The following is a 21,058-nucleotide window of genomic DNA, read 5'->3' on the forward strand; positions in this document are numbered from 1 at the left end:
AAGATATTATCAAACTTCTATTGTTTTAGGCTAAATGCTTTTAATGTACTTCTAATGTTTCCATTTTCCAGTAAGATTTATTTCTTTTAAACTAATCTACTTTTGTCAGCCACATTGAGACAGAAAAAAAACCAACTTCATTGATTTTTCAAATGTCCTGTTCTACCCAGTAATAATTTTATATCCACAAACTAAACTATATTTACCATCATTGTCATGTAACTCAATCTTTCCTTTCCCCTCAGGAAGCTACAGGATGGTGTTTAATGAGTCGAGGATGGATTTTGATTATTATGGTTATTATGATGCATATGAGTATTTTAGAATCAGAATGCCGTTGTCAGAATCTGTTATTGTAATGATTTGGATCAATGTCCGCGTCTGCCTCCCCTTTACTGTCCTGCTCATCGCTTTGTGCTGCATGGTGCGTAAAAAACACTTTTTTCTGCTCTGAAATATCAATTAGTAGTAAAATCATGTGAGCATGTTTAACATGTGGAATAACATTCCTTAAATCTTTCTGCAGGTGAGACTGGATCATGGTCCTGTCGCCTACTACATCAACCTGCTCTTCTTTAATCTGATTCAGCTCATCCTTCTGGTTGGTCAAACTCTGGTTCCTCCTTATTACAGGAGACCTTATTATATCCCAGTGGAAATTTATGCCTGTTGTGCAGTGGCCAGTCTTTGCTTCAGGATGAACATCGCTCTAGAAAGGTACAGATGAAGGACCTGAATGTGTACTGATGTGATTCTTGTTGAACATTCCTACAGCCAGGAGTTTATTCATGATTTTTACAATCTTTCTGTGTTGCAGGTGTTTTCTCATCTCCTACCAGCTGCCATGCTGTGTGACACAGACCAGGGGTTTTGTGATCGTCTGTGTTTGTGTCTGGGTGTTCAGTCTTGGTTGTGGCTTTCTGTTTGTGATATTTGAATATTATTTGTTCTTCCCAATTATTGCCCTTCTTCCTGGGCCTGTGTTCTTAATGTGTCTAGTTTGGACCCTCAAATCCAGAAAGGTAAACATCTCAGTGTCGGCTGAAGAAAAACAGGGAACTATTGGAATCTTGCTTGTTTTGCTGGTTAATTATGCAGTCTTGATCCTTCCTGGAGTTATTAGTCTTTTTTACTTCAGAAAAGATTTTATCCACTTTTATTTTGATATTCCAGCCATATTTTTGACTTTGTTTCTCTTGAGTCCATGTATGGATTTGGTCTTGTTTGTCTTCATGTGTAAAGGACTGATTGCCAAGCTGCTGGTGTGTTTGTGCTGCAGGAAGGAAGCCAGTGCAGGTCTGACCTCAGCAGTTTGACAGCAGCTCAGACAGATGGAATAGCTGGAAAGAAATAGAGACGGTAAAAAGAAGATAATAATACAAAACAAGTAAATTCAGAGACGATGGTGTTTTAACAAGCAAACAGCTGTGGCTTATATAAAGAAACATACAGTCAGTTATTAGTCATCCAGTCACATTGATCTGATTATTTCTAAAACATCAGATCGTTTTAATGATGGTGATAAAGAGGAAGTAGAGGTGGATTGGTCCAGGGACCAGACGGATTTATCTGAAAAATTAAGAAAGTTTATTCTGTGTAGATAACATTTGCTTTAATTCAAAACTTTTCACAACATTTACATTTTACTTTTCTTATTCTGAAAGGGTTACATATAGAGCTTGATTGTTTTAACCACCTTTACTATAAAGCTTTCTGCACTGGTGGAGTTTATCTGGTTTGGTTTTAATAATAAGGGAAAATGTCTGTAATCAGCTTGAATATGTGGAAAAACAGAACATAAGGGTTTTATTTTTTGTATATTGTACTTAGCTGGAATATTAACATATTCATAATACAGAATTCCATTTCTGTTACTTATTATATTGTTATATAAAATATATTAATAAACTTAGATGTGTATTTAGCTGAACACATTCAAACAGCAAACGTTTTAAAACTCATCCTAAAACTCAACTGTATTATTTGGCTTTTCACATCAGCAAGACTGTTTTTCCTTGTTTGTTTTAAAATGCTTTTATTTTTTTATTTTTTATCTTTATAAGTCTTTGTTTCATTGGTATTGTTCATTTAATGCATGTTTATTGTTTGCAGTTCTGTGCAGTACTTTGTTTCAGCTGTGTTTGTTGACTGAACGTATTAACTATTATTACTTAATATCATTAAAACCTATAAATGTTATTGTATTTTGACTTAACACAAAAAAAGGAACCACAATTAAATAAAACCTGCATCTTTTACAAGTTACTTCAATAGTAAAACATTTCTTTTTGGTAATTATTTTTGTTTAAAAGTATTTAACAAAATTTTACAAAAAATAAAAAAAGTTTGGTTTTCCAGTTTTTTGTAACAAAACAAAAACATCAAATAATTTTTTAGATCAGACTTAAAAAGGTGTTATTTAATTTCAACAGCTCTAATATTATAATATAATTTTATTATTATTGATATCATGTCGGTAAAATGTTTATAATTCTATAACAGCATTTTCTCTGATGTAACGGGGGACATTGAGTCTGAATGGACCATGTTCCACGCCTCTATTGCTGAGGCGGCTAGTTGGAGCTGTGGCCGCAAGGTTGTCGGTGCATGTCGCGGCGGCAACCCTCGAACCCGCTGGTGGACACCAGCGGTGAGGGAAGCCGTCAAGCTGAAGAAGGAGTCCTACCGGGCTTTTTTGGCCTGTGGGACTCCGGAAGCAGCTGATGTGTACCGGCAGTCGAAGCGGCAGGCGGCTCGGCTGGTCGCCGAGGCAAAAACTCGGGCGTGGGAAGAGTTCGGAGAGGCCATGGAGAAAGACTTCCGTACGGCTTCGAAGCGATTCTGGTCCACTATCTGGCGTCTCAGGAGGGGGAAGCAGTGCAGTACCAACACTGTTTACAGTGGGGGTGGTGTGCTGCTGACCTCAACTCGGGACGTTGTGTTTCGGTGGGCAGAATACTTGAAGACCTCCTTAATCCCACCAACACGTCTTCCATTGAGAAAGCAGAGCCTGAGGACTCTGGGTCCGGTTCTCCCATCTCTGGTGCTGAGGTTGCCGAGGTTGTTAAAAAGCTCCTCGGTGGCAAGGCCCCGGGGGTGGATGAGATTCGCCCTGAGTACCTTAAGGCTCTGGATGTTGTGGGGCTGTGTTGGTTAACACGGCTCTGCAACATTGCGTGGACATCGGGGGCAGTTCCCCTGGATTGGCAGACTGGGGTGGTGGTCCCCCTATTTAAAAAGGGGGACCGGAGGGTGTGTTCCAACTACAGAGGAATCACACTCTTAAGCCTCCCTGGTAAGGTCTATTCCGGGGTTCTGGAAAGGAGGGTCTGTCGGATAGTCGAATCTCGGATTCAGGAAGAGCAGTGTGGTTTTGGTCCTGGCCGTGGAACACTGGACCAGCTCTATACCCTCAGCAGGATTCTGGAGGGGGCATGGGAGTTTGCCCAACCAGTCTACATGTGTTTTGTGGATCTGGAGAAGGCATTCGACCGTGTCCCCCGGGGGATCCTGTGGGGGGTACTCCGGGAGTATGGAGTACCGGACCCTTTAATAAGGGCTGTCAGGTCTCTGTACGACCGGTGTCAGAGTCTGGTCCACATTGCCGGCAGTAAGTCGGACTCGTTTCCGGTGAGAGTTGGACTCTGCCAAGGTTGCCCTTTGTCACCCTTTCTGTTCATAACTTTTATGGACAGAATTTCTAGGCGCAGCCAAGGTGTTGAGGGGATCCGCTTTGGTGACCTTAGGATTGCGTCTCTGCTATTCGCGGATGACGTGGTCCTATTAGCTTCATCAGGGCGTGATCTACAGCTCTCACTGGAGCGGTTCGCAGCCGAGTGCGAAGCGGCCGGGATGAAAATCAGTGCCTCCAAATCCGAGACCATGGTCTTGAACCGGAAAAGGGTAGAGTGCCTTCTCCGGGGTGGGGAGGATGTGCTGCCCCTAGTGGAGGAGTTCAAGTATCTTGGGGTCTTGTTCACGAATGAGGGGAGGATGGAGCGGGAGATCGACAGGCGGATTGGTGCAGCGTCTGCTGTGAAGCGGGCGCTGTACCGGTCCGTTGTGGTGAAGAGAGAGCTGAGCCAAAAGGCGAAGCTCTCGATTTACCGGTGGATCTACGTTCCTACCCTCATCTATGGTCACGAGCTTTGGGTCGTGACCGAAAGAACGAGATCCCGGATACAAGCGGCTGAAATGAGTTTTCTCCGTAGTGTGTCTGGGCTCTCCCTTAGAGATAGGGTGAGGAGCTCAGTCATCCGGGGAGGACTCAGAGTAGAGCCGCTGCTCCTCCACGTCGAGAGGAGCCAGTTGAGGTGGCTCGGGCATCTGGTCAGGATGCCTCCTGGACGCCTCCCTGGAGAGGTGTTCTGGACACGTCCCACCGGGAGGAGGCCCAGAGGAAGACCCAGGACACGCTGGAGGGACTATGTCTCTCTGCTGGGAACGCCTTGGGATTCCTCCTGAGGAGCTGGCCCAAGTGGCTGGGGAGAGGGACGTCTGGGCCTCCCTACTGAAGCTGCTACCCCCGCGACCCGACCCCGGATAAGCGGAAGAAGACGGATGGACGGATCATGAAATCTTGTCCTCCAGGTAACACTTGCAAAAAAAGATTTATCCCTTATATTTTCAACCTATTACCTGAAGTATTACAAAAACACATTATTTGCATGATGGATAACTCTTCAATAAGAAAGACTGGCTAACACCAAATACTATTTTATTGCCAAAGTCACTAGTCCTATAGGCTTTACACATACAGAGACAGTTTAATGTTAATAAATAAAAAGTATCATAAAGGCTGTAACTAAACCCTTTGATATTTACAGATCTAAAGTTTCTTCAAATGTCTCCTGCTGCATCTTGATCATTATCAGACTTCCTGCTACTGAAGCTCACCACACTGACGCTCTGAAGGCAGTGAAGAAAACCACCTCAGTGCAGAAATAAACCTGTGGTTGATTACTGAGTGATAGTTTTAGTACGGATATCATTTGACTGCAGGAACTCTCAGAGTCGTTAGTTATTAACATTTCTAATAGCTTTCATAAAACCTGCCTTTATGTTACTATTGCAAGGCTGCTGACTTTAGAAGCTGGACTGTTGAGCAGAGACGTCCTGAATAACACAACCGTAAGTAAACTAGTCATTAAATAATATAAAAATATGATGAAGTCTATGTTTCAAAGTTTAGTTTTGTCTTAACAAATTACAGAAAACCTTTAATTCTGTTCTAATGAAAACTGTCTGATAGTTTAAACGATAAACAACATTATAAAACACATTTTTTTTCTTTCCTTAGAAACATTTATTGAAATTTGACAGAAAATTCTAGTTTCCCCAACAGCTTTGTGGAACAAAACTCAAACAGCAACAATTTTATGGATTTGACCTAAAGATGTCTTCTTTCATTTCAGCAGTTCTACTGTTGTAATAATTTAATATAATTTCAACATTACTGATATATAAAAAATTTAAAAAATGTTTCAGTAACATGTTTATATTTTATATTACAGGATTTTCTCTCTAGTAAATCAAGTCACCAAGAGATGCCTGAAGAATATCTATTTTGGGTGGACATGCGTGTCTGTTTTCCCTTCACTCTACTGGCCATCGGTTTGTGCTACATGGTGGGTAATTTATAAATTAACCTGATGTGTTCTTTCTATTGATGTTAGAATTATTTATGATTCTACATAATAACTTTTAAAAACTTAGCAGAGTGTTTGTTTCATAAATATAAAGAAAAGCAAATGTTACATTTTCTTCATGACTGCTAAGGAGTAAATGTATCTAAACTATTGGTTTTAATTTAAATTCTTATTTTAAAAATTGCATTATCCTTAACTTTAAAAGCCTGTTTCAGTCAAAAACACATAGAAAAACTATCTAGTGGGAAATATTATGTTCAAATTAATTCATGTCATAAAAATTAAATTTTTGATTCTGGTCTGACTTTATGTTTGAACTTTGTGTTTAGATGCCTTTTGCACATAATAATAAAATAATTAGCTGTAATCACTTATTTTATTATTTACATATTTATTATACATGATAGTGTATTATTTCATTTCCTAAATAATTATTAAAATTACCATTTGGACTAATAAAGTACTTTTAATTTTTAATCCCATCATCTAACTGACCAACAAAAATCTGACTGAATTTATTTCTGAAAACAATTTTAATTAATTTTAAAAATATTTGGGGGGTAAAATTACACTTGATTGCAAAATCCTAAAAATTCCAGTGAAACAGAGTCTTATCAGCTAATATATATTTACACATAATGAATTTATTAATGGGATTCTGTTGACTGTTTCCTGCAGGTACGTTTTAACCCCCTCATCGTCTACTACCTGAACCTTCTCACTGCCAACCTGATCCAGATCATCACTCTGATGGAATATTTTCAATCACCAGGCAGAGATGAATACATCGGTAGTTTAACAGAAATATGTGACATTATCTCTAACAGTGTGTTAATGGTCAGTTTCTACATCAGGATGGTCATTGCTCTGGAAAGGTATGAAGCCACATCTCAGCATACATGCAGATTAAAATCATAACCAGAGGTTCCCTGCCAGTCAGGGTCAGACAGTTCTGGGCAGAGAAATGAACCGGGTCGCTCTGTTTTCTGTTGCAGGTGTTTTTTCATCTGCAGGCCACAGCAGCACTGCATCAGTCAAGATAAAGCTTCTGGGATTATCTGTGTTTTGGTCTGGCTGCTCTGCTTGCTGATTGCTCCTGTCTTGAGGTTTTCTGACTTGTATTCAGTCTTCCTTGTTTTTGCTCTCATCCCTTCCCTCGTCTTCATCATATGTCCAGTTGTGACCTGCATCTGTCTGCCTGGAGCCTCCTCAGTGTCTGCAGAGGAAAAACGTAGAAGTGTGGCAGCTCTGGTTCTGTTGATGGTTAATTACGGTGTAGCAATTGGAGAATTAGTTATTTGGGTTTTAATTCCTTTTTATCTACTCAATGTGAGGCACATCTTGGGTTTCCTCTGTCGTTTCCTGGATCTGTTTCTGATTGTTTTCATGCGTAAAGGACCGATTGACAAGCTGCTGACGTGTCTCTGCTGCTGCTGCAGGATGGAAAGCTCTGCAGTAGATGATGGCAGCAGATTATCTGATGGATTATAAACTCAGACACATGAGTTCATAGGCAGATAAAAGGAGAGGCAGAGCAATGTATGAGATATAATATATCATGTAATATTATTATAGATGAACAAAGTTTAATCAGAAGCATCTAATCAGTCTAATCCGCCTCTAACAAAATCTATAAACCCGTTTTACTTTATTTTCAGATCAGACACTGAGGGGTTAATCCTGTATCATAACAGGTCACTTCCTGGAGAAAAATGGAGAAAGTAAACATTTATCCATTTACAATCAGATATGACTTTTTTCCATCCTGAGTGGAAGTGGATGTCAGTCAGGACATCTGAATGTTCCTGACTAAAATCTGCTGCTGTGTGTTGAGCTTCTCGTTTGACCGGACACAACACACTGTACGAGCAAACCTCTAAAGCTACAATTTTCTATCCTTATGTGTTTTTTCTCTCAGGATGTGAGAAAAATCAGCTGAAATTGTTAAAACCTTGCTGTGCAGAAGTCAAGTTGCTGCGAGCCGCTCAGGAAAGGCAGACGACCCTCATGTGGCCTGAAAACTTTATCTAGTTTATAAAGTGTATCTAAAATGATACGCTGGATTTAAGTTTGAAGAACCTGCAACATGAGTTCTAAAAGAAAAATTAAAGTAAAATAAAGAAAAACCCTTAAAGTAGATGTTTTATCAATCATCTTTATGGTCATCTAACTTGTAGGGGTGAAAATCCAAAGCTGTCATTTCTCTGCCAAAGGGATCTGATGAGTTCTGAGCGGTTCAGAGAACGAGTCAAGAACCACATTAAGAGCTAATAATCAGTCTGTGCATTAACCTGTATTTAGAGAAGAGTTGTGTTTGCTGTTTAATGACGTAAGATCTGAGGTTTATATGTAGGAGTTAATCTCATCATCAGCCATGATAAAACTAAGTACACCCTGCAGGTAAACAGCTTGTAGAACCACATTGATCAGAAATTCTTCCTACTGATTAACAGACTTAATTGGTGTCTAACGTCACTGTGGGGAAAGTTTTCAGCTTTTCTTTGTGGTAATAATGTTTCAGTTCATCCAGGGATGCAGATGTTTGTTCCTGCACGGCGCTCTTTAGGTAAAGCAAAGCGTTTCAGTCAGGTTGGGGTCTAGACTTTAACTAGACCATTCCAACCCCTGGATTCTTTTCTTTTCAGCTATTTTGTTTAACATTTTTAGCTAAGTTGTGGCCAAGCTGCAGCTGTCAGACAGAAAGTCTCACATCTGACTCTTGATCACTTCAGTTCATTTTCAGCTGCATGACTTCAAGCTAACCACGTCCTGTGGCTGCAAAGAAGCCCAAACCATCAGCTCCACCTCCATGTTTAAGATGTAATCAGATGTCTGTGTTAATATATTCTCTTTGGTTTTATTCTAGTTCATTTAGATTAAATTGAGCAAACCTGAGTTTTGTTTTTATTATTCTTTATTATTCAATTTTGCTGTTAATTGTCCTGCCGTTACTTAAACTTAGTAAACTTAGTAAACTTCCTTGGATGAAGTTTAGCAGCTGTTTCTACTTAATATTTTTACTTATGGACTTCAGGTGGTTTATAATGGCTTTATAGATCTTCCCAGACTGATGGACAGCAACCATAGTTCCTCTGATTTGATTTCTAATGTCTTTTAGCTTTAACATTGTTTTAGTACATATCTGTTTGTTCCAGATCAGCAAACTGCCACAGATCCTGCTTTTACAGAAACGCTCACATTCATGATGATCATTTACTAGATTAGTTTCAGTTATCAGGAACTTGTAGACATTAATTCATTGGCAGCAGTCAGTGACTTATTTAGGTTTTAATTACTGAATGTACAATCCTGGTAATTTTATGTCTACCTACAGTTGAGACCAAATGCTCTTCAAGGGTGTTTCACTATTATGTTCTGTGTGAGTGACCTTTGTATCTTTGTTCATTGTTGCAGAATAAATATTACCCTCACAATGTGTTGTGTTATGAAGAAAGCTTGATTGTGTTCCTGGTGAGACGTTTCTGTTTATTTGGCTGAATGTTTTGGCTCATTATTCTGCTAAAGAGCCGGTGACGACCCATTATTGGTTTACCTGTGGAGTATTTATTTAATATAAAATGTTTTGCTCTAAACTTAGCTCTAAAACAACATTAACAATAATTCCTATATTTTAACTGCAATTCATAATATATCAAGCGTCTTATATATCAAACAAAGCTTTCTACAAGTGGGACAGCAGCCTGATCACACAGCAACAAGTTTATTTCACTCAGACTTATATTAGTTCTGGGCTGCCAGGTTAATCTTTTTACCTTCAGTGCTTCAGTGTAAAGGAATCAGAGGTGATGATCCAACATTCAGTGATAAGAAATATACATCAACTGCCAATTTTTGTAAGGTATTTTTGGTCTGCTTAAGTATCCTTATATTTTACTCAAAACCTCTTACAAAGAACTTTCTCCACATTGTTGTAAAGTTGTCTCATTCTCAAAACTTATAGATATAATATATGATCACAGGCTCAAGTGAACCAGTGAAATCTAGGATTTGTCTGAAGAATTTCATCTGTCTGAAATAACAGGAAATTTAACCCAAACTGCACTTTTTTATGTCAATTTCAGAGTAAATCACAGATTATCATGAATCCTTGTTTGTTCAGCTGCTGTTTCAAACTTCTATATTATATTGTTTAATAAAATAAATAAAGTCAGCATATCAATATTCTGAGATAATCTGTTTTGATTTTTAATTAAACGTGCTAATAAAAAACAACAGAAATCACTTCACAAAACTTGCCATAGTTATTATTTGAGTGATTTTTAGGTTTTTATTTTTGTAAATAGTCTAAACTTTATACATATAACACATAAAGGAATAAAAGGACAATTACAATCGTATGAAAATCTTAAAGCTTAGTATGGATGTTTATTTTTTAGAAGCAAAGTTCATTTTAAATTCAATTAAATTTTATTTATATAGCCCATATTCACAACCCATGTCATCTCAAGGCTCTTTCCAAAGTCAGACTCCATCAGATCCTCCAGGTTGGTGAGAAAGTTTCCTCTCTAAGGAAACCCAGCAGGTTGCATCAAGTCTCTCCAAGCAGCATTCACTCCTCCTGAAAGAGCGTAGAGCCACAGTGGACAGTCGTCTGCATTGTTGATGGCTTTGCAGCAATCCCTCATACTGAGCATGCATGAAGCGACAGTGGAGAGGAAAACTCCCCTTTAACAGGGAGGAGAACCTCCAGCAGAACCAGAACCAGGCTCAGTGTGAACGCTCATCTGCCTCCACCCACTGGGGCTTAGAGAAGACAGAGCAGAGACACAGAAAGCTCAGAAGCTCACATTGATCCAGGAGTACTTTCTATGGTAGAGAAGACAGAGCAGAGACACAGAAAGCACAGAAGCTCACATTGACCCAGGAGTACTTTCTATGTTAGAGAAGACAGAGGACAGGCCCAGCACTACTAGGACGTGAATGGCTGAGAAGAATTCAGCTTGGTTGGCATTCAATAAAAGCCCTGGATATCTCAACAGGCCTCAAGAGCCCCTCCCGCAGGCCTGAGCAGAGACTGTCACAGTTGTTGGAGGCTAATGCACAAGTGTTTGAGAAAGGCATTGGAAAACTTGAAAGCAAAAATTGAACTTGACAAAGATGCCAACCCAAGATTCCACAAGGCGCGCCCGGTGCCGTATGCACTACGTCCCAAGATAGACCCCGAACTGCAGAACTTGGAGGCATCCGGCATTCTCTCAAAAGTTTACTGGAGTAACTGGGCTATGCCCATTGTCTCTGTAATGAAGAAAGGCAAAGGTGAAGTGCGTATATGTGGGGACTTCAAAGTGAGCATCAACCTGGTGCTGCGCACAGTGTAGTACCCCCTGCCACGAATTGAAGACATCTTCTCATCATTGGCTGGAGGCGAGAAGTTTTCAAAGATCGACTTGTCACAGGCCTATCTCCAGATGGAAGTGGAGGAGTCAAGTAAAAGGTTCCTAACCATCAACACACATAAGGGACTTTACCAATAAAATCGTCTTGTGTTTGGTGTTGCTTCAGCCCCAGCCATCTGGCAAAGAGCCATGGATCAGGTGCTCCAGGACATACCTAGAACACAATGCCACCTGGATGATATTAAGGTCCCTCTCAAGTGCCTAACACAATTATGCACATATAGACCGGGAGGCCTTTAGCCTAATATGGGGTATCAAAAAGTTCCACCAGTACCTCTATGGCCGAAAGCTTACCTTAGTGAATGATCATCAGCCCTTTGTGTCAATATTCAATCCAAGGAAAGGAGTCCCAGTGATGTCAGCCGCACGACTACAGCGATGGGCCCTGTTCTTAGGAGCACACTCGTATGACATCGAGTTCAATGGGACTAAATAACACTGCAATGCTGATGGTTTGTCACGCCTCCCACTTGCAACATCTGTGGAAGAACCACCACTAAAGGGTGACACCGCAGAAACAACACTGGTAGATCAGTTGCCAGTTACAAATGCCATGATATGAAAAAAAACGCGGAACGGCCCAACACTTTCCAAGGTGTATGACATTACAGTACAAGTAGTCCGTGGGCCAGAATCTGTAGGACGCTTCCTTAAGAAGTTTCGTATGAACTGTCAGACGGCAACTTTCTTCCACCGGGAAAAGTTGCTACACATAGCAGTGATCTCAAAACACCAATGTTCCCACGTTTTCACTTGCACATTAAGAATTTATAGCCGATAAAAAATCTAAACTGTGGCGCTCCGGTCCAAGAGGTCACGTGATTCGATTTTTGCTGCTCAGCCAATCAGATCGCTGTATTGTCAGCTGTGCGCGTTCACCAGTTAATCATGGCTGCGCTCGTAAGATGTTTGTATGCATCTGTTTCCAGACGAAGAAAGCCCAATAATAGCATTTTCTGGTGCCAGTTGGCAGAGATATTGATGGTAAGAAAAAAGAAATAGCCCAGACCATCCGTCATTCATTTTCTAACACGCTTATTCCCGCTGGGTTTGCAAGGTGCTGGTGCCGATCTCCAGCTGTCAATGGACGAGACGCGTTGTATAAACTCGTTGTGCCAAACGAGTTATCCCCTTCGGGATTTGTAGAATTTTGTATTGTATTTTTGAAATCAATAAAACGTTTAACCCTATCTTTGTGAAATCTAAATATTTTTAAACATCACATTCTAATAAAATGAAATAGATTTTTTAAAACTCCTAATACATTGTTCTATTTTTAAAAGAGACATATCTCATTTTCTTAATATGGTTAATATCTCTATATGGCTCTTGGTTGAATTAAAATCTTATTAAATCTGATAATTTTGGCTGTACCTTTATTCAGTGTTCATTTGATTACACGTGAAATCCGCTCTATATGATCCATTCATGCGGGTCAAAAAGAAAAAGAAAAAAGACAAACCAGCAGACAGCTGTGATGAACTCAGGAAGGTGGATTTTTTGTTTAAGCAGACAGACATGCGACAATCTAATAACATAAAGCTAATATTTTCGTGACACATGTGAAAATGACCACAGAGCCGTTTACTTTCTCAACGATAATGTAACAACACCATTGCTATATTTCGTTAAGAAAAGTAAAACATCTTCATTTCCACGCCTAATAGGTTGGAAATGAGGCGGAGTTGACTGGATTCATTCTTCCAGCTGAATGCGCTGCTGACGCAGGGAATACAAATTCTGCTAAGTCGTTTGGCTGTGCTATCCTAGCGCAGCAGGTCTTGGTGATATCACAGTAAATTGGGCAAAAGTCTGGATTATTTCTGCCCTGCGATGGACTGGCGACCTGTCCAGTTTGTACAACGCGTCTCGCCCATTGACAGCTGGAGATAGACACCGGCACCTCGCGAACGCAGGGATAAGCGTGTTAGAAAATGGATGGATGGATGGATGGATGGATGGATGAATGGATGGATGGATGGATGGATGGATGGATGGATGGATGGATGGATGGATGGATGGATGGACTGGGCTATTTATTTTTTCTTGCCATAGAGATCTCTGCCAACTGGCACCAGAAAATGCTATTATTGGGCTTTCTTCGTCTGGAAACAGATGCATACAAACATCTTATGAGCGCAGCCATGATGACGTGGTAAACTCGCTCAGCTGACAATACAGCGATCTGATTGGCTGAGCAGCAAAAATCGAATCATGTGACCTCTTGGACCGGAGTGCCACAGTTTAGATTTTTTATCGGCTATAACTTCTTAATGTGCAAGTGAAAACGTGGGAACATTGGTGTTTTGAGATCACTGCTATGTGTAGCAACTTATCCCGGTGGAAGAAAGTTGCCCCCTGACAGTTCATACGAAAAGTCACCCTACAGATTCTGGCCCACGGACTAAAGTTTGGCCTGCCCATGGGAATCCATGTTTTCCAGAGTTTTCAGCAAGACGTGATCAGCTGTCAGTCTGCCAGGGAACCTTGATGTGTGGATCACGGGTGGTAGTGCCTTCCAAGCTTCGTACCAGAGTGTTGGACAGTCTGCATGAGGGTCACGTAGGTACGGTGAAAATGAAAAGTTTGGTCCGTAGCTACGTATGGTGGCTAGGGATAGATAAACAAATCGAGGACATCACCAAAACCTGCCCAGGATGCCAGAGCATTCAAAACGCACCGCCACAGGCTCCCCTACATCCATGGGAATGGCCGTCTGCACCCTGGCAGAGTGCACATTGATTTTGCTGGCACATACCTGAACTCCATGTTTCTCATAGCTGTGGACGCACACTCAAAATGGCCTGAAGTAGTCCCAATGAAATCAACAACATCAGAAAAGACTATTTCTGTCCTGAGAACCATCTTCGCCAGGAATGGCCTGCCTGAGAAAATTGTGAGTGACAATGGCCCACAGTATACTTCTGAAGAGTTTCAAGAGTTCATGAAAAAGAATGGTATCAAGCACTTCAAGTCAGCACCTCACCATCCAGCAACAAATGGGTTAGCAGAACGGTTCGTACAAACATTCAAAAAGTCTATAAAAGCAATGACCAAAGAAGACACCTCTCTTCAACACAAAATTGACAATTTCCTCCTGGTGTACCACAATTATGTCCACGTAACAACGCATCAGACACCTGCAATGCTGTTTATGAACAGACAGCTCAGATCTTGCATTGACCTTCTGAAGCCAAACCTGAGGAGAGACGTGCACAACAAGCAGTTCAGTAGCTTTTCAGGTGAAACAGCAAAAAGCTTCGATGTGGGACAGCAGGTACTGACTCGTGACTACCGAGGGGACAAGTGGACGTCTGGTACAGCTCTCAATTGGTTTAAATCCTACTTAAAGGACTTTTTTGTATCAGTAAGTAACTTTACATCAGAGACGACAAAAATCACATGTGGGGTTCCCCAAGGTTCCATCCTGGGTCCCCTCCTCTTCAATATCTACATGCTCCTCTAGCTCACATAAAAAACAACAACATCAGCTACCATCACTATGCAGACGACACACAGCTCTACATCCCCATGTCACCAGGGGTCTGTTCTTCGTACGTCACTAACTCAGTTAGCTGGATTTCATTGTTGACGGTTTGGCATGATCTTGGATCGTTTGGTTCTTCAAAACTCATCCTGGACTTGCTGTCATAGCAACATGTGCGCAAAGTTGAGCCTGCTCCCGAGCAGGTTTATTTCATGTAAACAGGATTAGATCGTAGCGGAGGAGATAGGGAAGTCTGTGTCTAGCCAGCGCACTTGGACCACCTAGTGGCAGAGGAAGGGACAGAATTGTGGAACACCATTTTTTTTATGTTCAATAAAAGACGAAACAAATAATGCTTTGTTCCTGTCGTTTTATTTAAACAATTTTTTATAAAGAAATGTCAGCAAGTCATCTTTTGCCTGCAGTAAGAGATAGTTATGTAAAGTCAGCAATACTACTATGTGTAAAATGGTGTATTAGAATTTACTCTGAAGGTCCTTTTGAAGCAACTCGATCTCTAGTGCAATTTTTCTCTTTTCCACGTTGTGAAGTTCAATTTCTCCTCTTAATTTGTATATTTTTTTTCAGGTCAAAATACTTTTTCTTTTGTTGAATATGCCATTAATACAGGAAACAGATGGCACCTTGAGTCATTTTGTGAAAAAAAAAGAAAAAAGAAAAAGGGTTAAACATGTAAAAGTAAAAAGAACCCGATTTTTTCCCAGCCTTCTTATAGGTGGCTGTTAAAAACAGACAAACACATAATTTAACAGTGGCTTTTAAAAAATAGGAAGAAGTTGCTTTTTAACATACAGTATAATAATTAAAGGCTATCATTTTGTAGATTATTCTTGTACTTCAATTTTTTCCCATTTTCTAGTGGCTCCCATGAAGGCTCTGATATAAAAGAACAGAGTAAATATGAAATTATTAAAATGCAAAAATACATATTGTAGAAAGTGATAGAAACATGGACAGTATTTACGCATTAATTTGTCTGCTGCTTTTTGCCAGCCCTCTCTCCTGGCTTTAGCAGACTTTGAGGAGTTACCTGTCGTTTTAATTGACTCAAATTCGGCATAAACTTCTTTTAAAAGCTCGTGTTCTGCTTGGGAGAAAAACTGTGGGCGTTCTTTGGCCATGCTGAACAGCCAATAGCAGCGCTGCTGATCATTGTTTCTACTATCGATACATTTCCCCTTTTAAACAAACGCATGAACGCGCAGTTGTCTCAGATAACTTAATCCAGCCATACTAATCATAAACAACAGGTGTGTTGGAAGAACCCAGTTAGCCGGATCATGATTAGCCGGATGAAATCATCTTGGATGTGTCATTTGATCTTAGATGTTTTAAGCAACGTACGAAGAACGGAGCCCTGGTGACTATGAACCAGTTCAGGCACTGAGGAAATATAAGAAATCAATGCAGGATGAGACAAAATGTTCTTTAACTGAATAAAAACAAAACTGAAGTAATAATTTCTGGACCAATAGAGGAGAGATCAAAAGCTTCAGCTGCTTCAGCTAGGAACCACTAATCAGGCCTGAAATCTGGGAGTAGTGATGGACTCAGACCTGAACCTCCATCTAAAGACAATTACAATGTGGACCTGGAACCTGGAGAACATTTCCAGGATTAAAGGACTGATGTCTCAGCAGGATCTGAAAAAAACTAATCCATGCGTTTATATTTAGTAGAACTGATCATAGAGAACATGGACCCGGTTCTGAAGTCCTCACTAAGACTAAGAACGTAGAGAACATGGACCCGGTTCTGAAGTCCTCACTAAGACTAAGAACGTAGAGAACATGGACCCGGTTCTGAAGTCCTCACTAAGACTAAGAACGTAGAGAACATGGACCCGGTTCTGAAGTCCTTCCACTAACACTAAGAACGTAGAGAACATGGACCCGGTTCTGAAGTCCTTACACTAAGACTAAGAACGTAGAGAACATGGACCCGGTTCTGAAGTCCTTACACTAAGAGTAAGAAAGTAGAGAACATGGACCCGGTTCTGAAGTCCTTACACTAAGAGTAAGAAAGTAGAGAACATGGACCCGGTTCTGAGATCCTTCCACTAAGATTAAGAACGTAGAGAACATGGACCCGGTTCTGAAGTCCTTCCAGTGAGACTTTCTTTCTTGCTGGATGAATATGGGAATCAAGACTTTTCACTGTCAATATGTAACCATAATTAAATTTTTATATTTTTTCTAAGTTGTTAACTGTAACTTACAATCAGTCCAATCTAGGTCAGCATTCAGGTTTTATTGCTAACTTCAGCCTGATTTATACCCCCTCTTCCTGTGTGAAAACACGCACTAGGCTCCTCTCTTAGCTCTGCGGTTGCTCTGAAATGACTTATATCCTTTATTGTAGCAATGTTCGAGGAATGATCGAGGCAGACTGACAGCCCTGGGCTGCCAGTCCATCCCTGCCTGTGAGTGTAATGACGCAGCTGCGGTGAACAAGTGTTCAACCTTCTTTTTTGAATTTTTTGACTTTTTTTTATCAGGTTCTGGTGGAGCACGTAGGTATAATAAAGCGGCCCGTTTTGTTAAGTCTTTCCACTGGCTTGTAGCTAGAGTCTGGTCAGCAGGTGGAGTAACAAGCACTTTGTAATCTGGCCAATTAAATTGCTCAATAAAGGAACTGCAGGTCCATGGGAATGCTGTTTTCTACAATGTGGGGCAGATTCAGTGCCAGATTGATAGACATGAGAGCACACAGAGCATCTATGAAAGCTGCGATTTGATCTGACCTGAGATCAGATAAACAACCAACCAAAAAATATGTATCATGCTTGCCTTGGGGGAGGGGGGGGGGGTCTGAATTAATGTATGATTTAGCCCCACTCATCACTAAATACCTTACAAGTCTGCAAGGAGGAGGTTTCCAAACTGACTATAACCTTGTTTAGTGACTTCTAGTCAGGTTTGTCTATCAATAACTTAAAGTGACATCTAAGTTTATGTTGTTTATCTGCCTTATTTTTCATCTGTGCTGTCAAACCTTGAGAAAAGGTGGTTCCCACAATGCATGTCTGGGTCTTAGGTTGCAACAGTGGCTCAGGGTATGTGTTTATGTGTATGTGTGTGTGTGTGTGTGTGTGTGTGTGTGTGTGTGTGTGTGTGTGTGTGTGTGTGTGTGTGTGTGTGTGTGTGTGTGTGCATACATTTAGTGGGAGGGAGGTTCATCACTATCTCCTCACTGATCACTTCATAACAAGTCCTGCGTCTGTCAGTTCTGGTAAAAACCACATTTGCTACATCAGAAAACGTCCTGAAACAACACAGCTGTAAGTAAAATGTTCATAATTATGGAGTTTCTCTCTGTCAATACTTCATTCTGGAGTTAAAATCTGTCAAAACAGAAAGAAATTAAAAATCAAAACAAATTTAAAACATATTTACTGCTGCAACTTTAAATTAGCTATAAATTATACTGATAATCAGCGATGGTAAACACCTTATTACTGTAGAAATGTTTCAAATTTCTGATCAGAAACATAAAGTAAGTTGAAAAACAGCATATTTAAATGAATTACTCTTAATTTATTGTTTCTTCATTAGGTTAGTTACATTTAATTAGGTTAGGTTAATTAGATTTTACATCAGCTGATTAAATAACGGGGATTAAATTCTTCTGAAACTTTATTTAAATTTGTGCTGAATTGCAGACATGTAAAAAACTAAAAGATATTATCAAACTTCTATTGTTTTAGGCTAAATGGTTTTAATGTACTTCTAATGTTTCCATTTTCCAATAAGATTTATTTCTTTTAAACTAATCTTCTTTTGTCAGCCACATTGAGACAGAAAAAAAACAACTTAATTGATTTTTCAAATGTCCTGTTCTACCCAGTAATAATTTTATATCCACAAACGAAACTATAATTACCATCATTGTCATGTAACTGAAACTTTCTTTTCCCCTCAGGAAGCTACAGGATAAAGTTTAATGATTTTAGAATCAGAATGGCGTTGTCAGAATCTGTTATTGTAATGATTTGGATCAACGTCCGCGTCTGCCTCCCCTTTACTGTCCTGCTCATCGCTTTGTGCTGCATGGTGCGTAAAAAACACTTTTTTCTTCTCTGAAATATCAATTAGTAGTAGAATCATGTGAGCATGTTTAACATGTGGAATAACTTTCCTTAAATCTTTCTGCAGGTGAGACTGGATCATGGTCCTGTCGCCTACTACATCAACCTGCTCTTCTTTAATCTGATTCAGCTCATCTTTCTGGTTGCTCAGACTCTGGATCTTCCTTATTACAGGAGAATTTATATCCCAGTGGAAATTTCTGCCTGTTGTGCAGTGGCCAGTCTTTGCTTCAGGATGAACATTGCTCTAGAAAGGTACAGCTGAAGGACCTGAATGTGTACTGATGTGATTCTTGTTGAACATTCCTACAGCCAGGAGTTTATTCATGATTTTTACAATCTTTCTGTGTTGCAGGTGTTTTCTCATCTCCTACCAGCTGCCATGCTGTGTGACACAGACCAGGGGTTTTGTGATCGTCTGTGTTTGTGTCTGGGTGTTCAGTCTTGGTTGTCGCTTTCTGTTTGTGATATTTGTGCATAAATTGTTCTTCCCAATCATTGCCCTCCTTCCTGGGCCTGTGTTCTTAATGTGTCTACTTTGGACCCTCAAATCCAGAAAGCCAAACATCTCAGTGTCGGCTGAAGAAAAACAGGGAACTATTGGAATCTTGCTTGTTTTGCTGGTTAATTATGCAGTCTCAATCTTTCCTGCAGTTATTAGTCTTTTTTACTTCAGAAAAGATTTTATCCACTCATATTTTGAAATTCCAGCCATATTTTTGACTTTGTTTCTCTTGAGTCCATGTATGGATTTGATGTTGTTTGTTTTCATGGTTAAAGGACTGATTGCCAAGCTGCTGGTGTGTTTGTGCTGCAGGAAGGAAGCCAGTGCCGGTCTGACCTCAACAGTTTGACAGCAGCTCAGACAGAATAGCTGGAAAGAAATAGAGACGGTAAAAAGGAGAGAATAATATAAAACAAGTAAATTCAGTGACAATGGTGTTTTAACAAGCAAACAGCTGTGGCTTATATAAAGAAACATACAGTCAGTTATTAGTCATCCAGTCACATTGATCTGATTATTTCTAAAACATCAGATCGTTTTAATGATGGTGGTAAAGAGGAAGTAGAGGTGGATTGGTGCAGGAACCAGATGGATTTATCTGAAAAATTAAGAATGTTTATTCTGTGTGGATAACATTTGCTTTAATTCAAAACTTTTCACAACATTTAAATTTTATTTTTCCTATTCTGAAAGGGCAACATATAGAGCTTGATTGTTTTAACCACCTTTACTATAAAGCTTTCTGCACTGGTGGAGTTTATCTGATTTGGTTTTAATAATAAGGAAGAAATGTCTGTAATCATGAGCAGCTTGAATATGTGGAAAAACAGAACATAAGGGTTTTATTTTTTGTATATTGTACTTTGCTGGAATATTAACATATTTATAATACATAATTCCATTTCTGTTACTTATTATATTGTTATATAAAATATATTAATAAACTTAGATGTGTATTTAGCTGAACACATTTAAACAGCAAACGTTTTAAAACTCATCCTAAAACTCAACTGTATTCTTTGGCTTTTCACATCAGCAAGACTGTTTTTCCTTGTTTGTTTTAAAATGCTTTTATTGTTATTAATCTTTTATCTTTATAAGTCTTTGTTTCATTGGTATTGTTCATTTAATGCATGTTTAGTGTTTGCAGTTCTGTGCAGTACTTTGTTTCAGCTGTGTTTGTTGACTGAACGTATTAACTATTATTACTTAATATTATTAAAACCTATAAATGTTATTGTATTTTGACTTAACACAAAAAAAGGAACCACAATTAAATAAAACCTGCATCTTTTAGAAGTTACTTCAATAGTAAAACATTTCTTTTTGGTAATTATTTTTGTTTCAAAGTATTTAACAAAATTTTACAAAAAATAAAAAAGTTTGGTTTTCCAGTTTTGTGTAACAAAACAAAAATATCAAATAATTTTTTAGGTCAGACTTAAAAAGTTGTTATTTAATTTCAACAGCTCTAATATTATAATATAATTTTATTATTATTGATATCATGTCGGTAAAATATTTATAATTCTATAACAGCATTTTCTCTGATGTAAATTAAAACAAGTCATGAATAAATGCGTCCTTGACATCCGTGTCTTTTTTCCCTTCACTTTACTGGCCATCAGTCTGTATTGCATGGTGGGTAATTTAGAAATTGACTCTTCTACTGAAGTTAAAATTAATTTTATTTATGTTGTCTCTCAGTTTACCCCAGAATTTCTGACCGAAATATTATTTTTTTCCTAGATTGTTTCTAAATTTAAAAAAAATTCTATATATATATCTATATATATTATATAATTCTCGTCATTGCTTAATATAAAAATAGAAAATTAAATCAGCTGCCTCCAATTTTTACTTAATAATAATAAATTATCAAAATTAGCTATT

The 21,058-nt window shown here is 39.2% G+C and overlaps 2 long non-coding RNA genes across 2 annotated transcripts; both read left to right on the plus strand.

The window, feature by feature from the left end:
- Positions 1-323: 323 nt before the first annotated feature.
- Positions 324-991, plus strand: LOC118557231. The gene is made up of 3 exons (XR_004927726.1): positions 324-424; positions 527-717; positions 818-991. It is a non-coding gene; the product is annotated as an uncharacterized LOC118557231 (long non-coding RNA).
- A 16,824-nt stretch (positions 992-17,815) lies between these two features.
- On the plus strand, positions 17,816-18,830 carry LOC118557066. The gene is made up of 3 exons (XR_004927564.1): positions 17,816-17,853; positions 18,495-18,625; positions 18,728-18,830. It is a non-coding gene; the product is annotated as an uncharacterized LOC118557066 (long non-coding RNA).
- The last annotated feature ends 2,228 nt before the right edge of the window (positions 18,831-21,058 follow it).

This window comes from Fundulus heteroclitus, chromosome 22 (assembly GCF_011125445.2).
Source record: "Fundulus heteroclitus isolate FHET01 chromosome 22, MU-UCD_Fhet_4.1, whole genome shotgun sequence".
NCBI lineage: Eukaryota > Metazoa > Chordata > Actinopteri > Cyprinodontiformes > Fundulidae > Fundulus > Fundulus heteroclitus.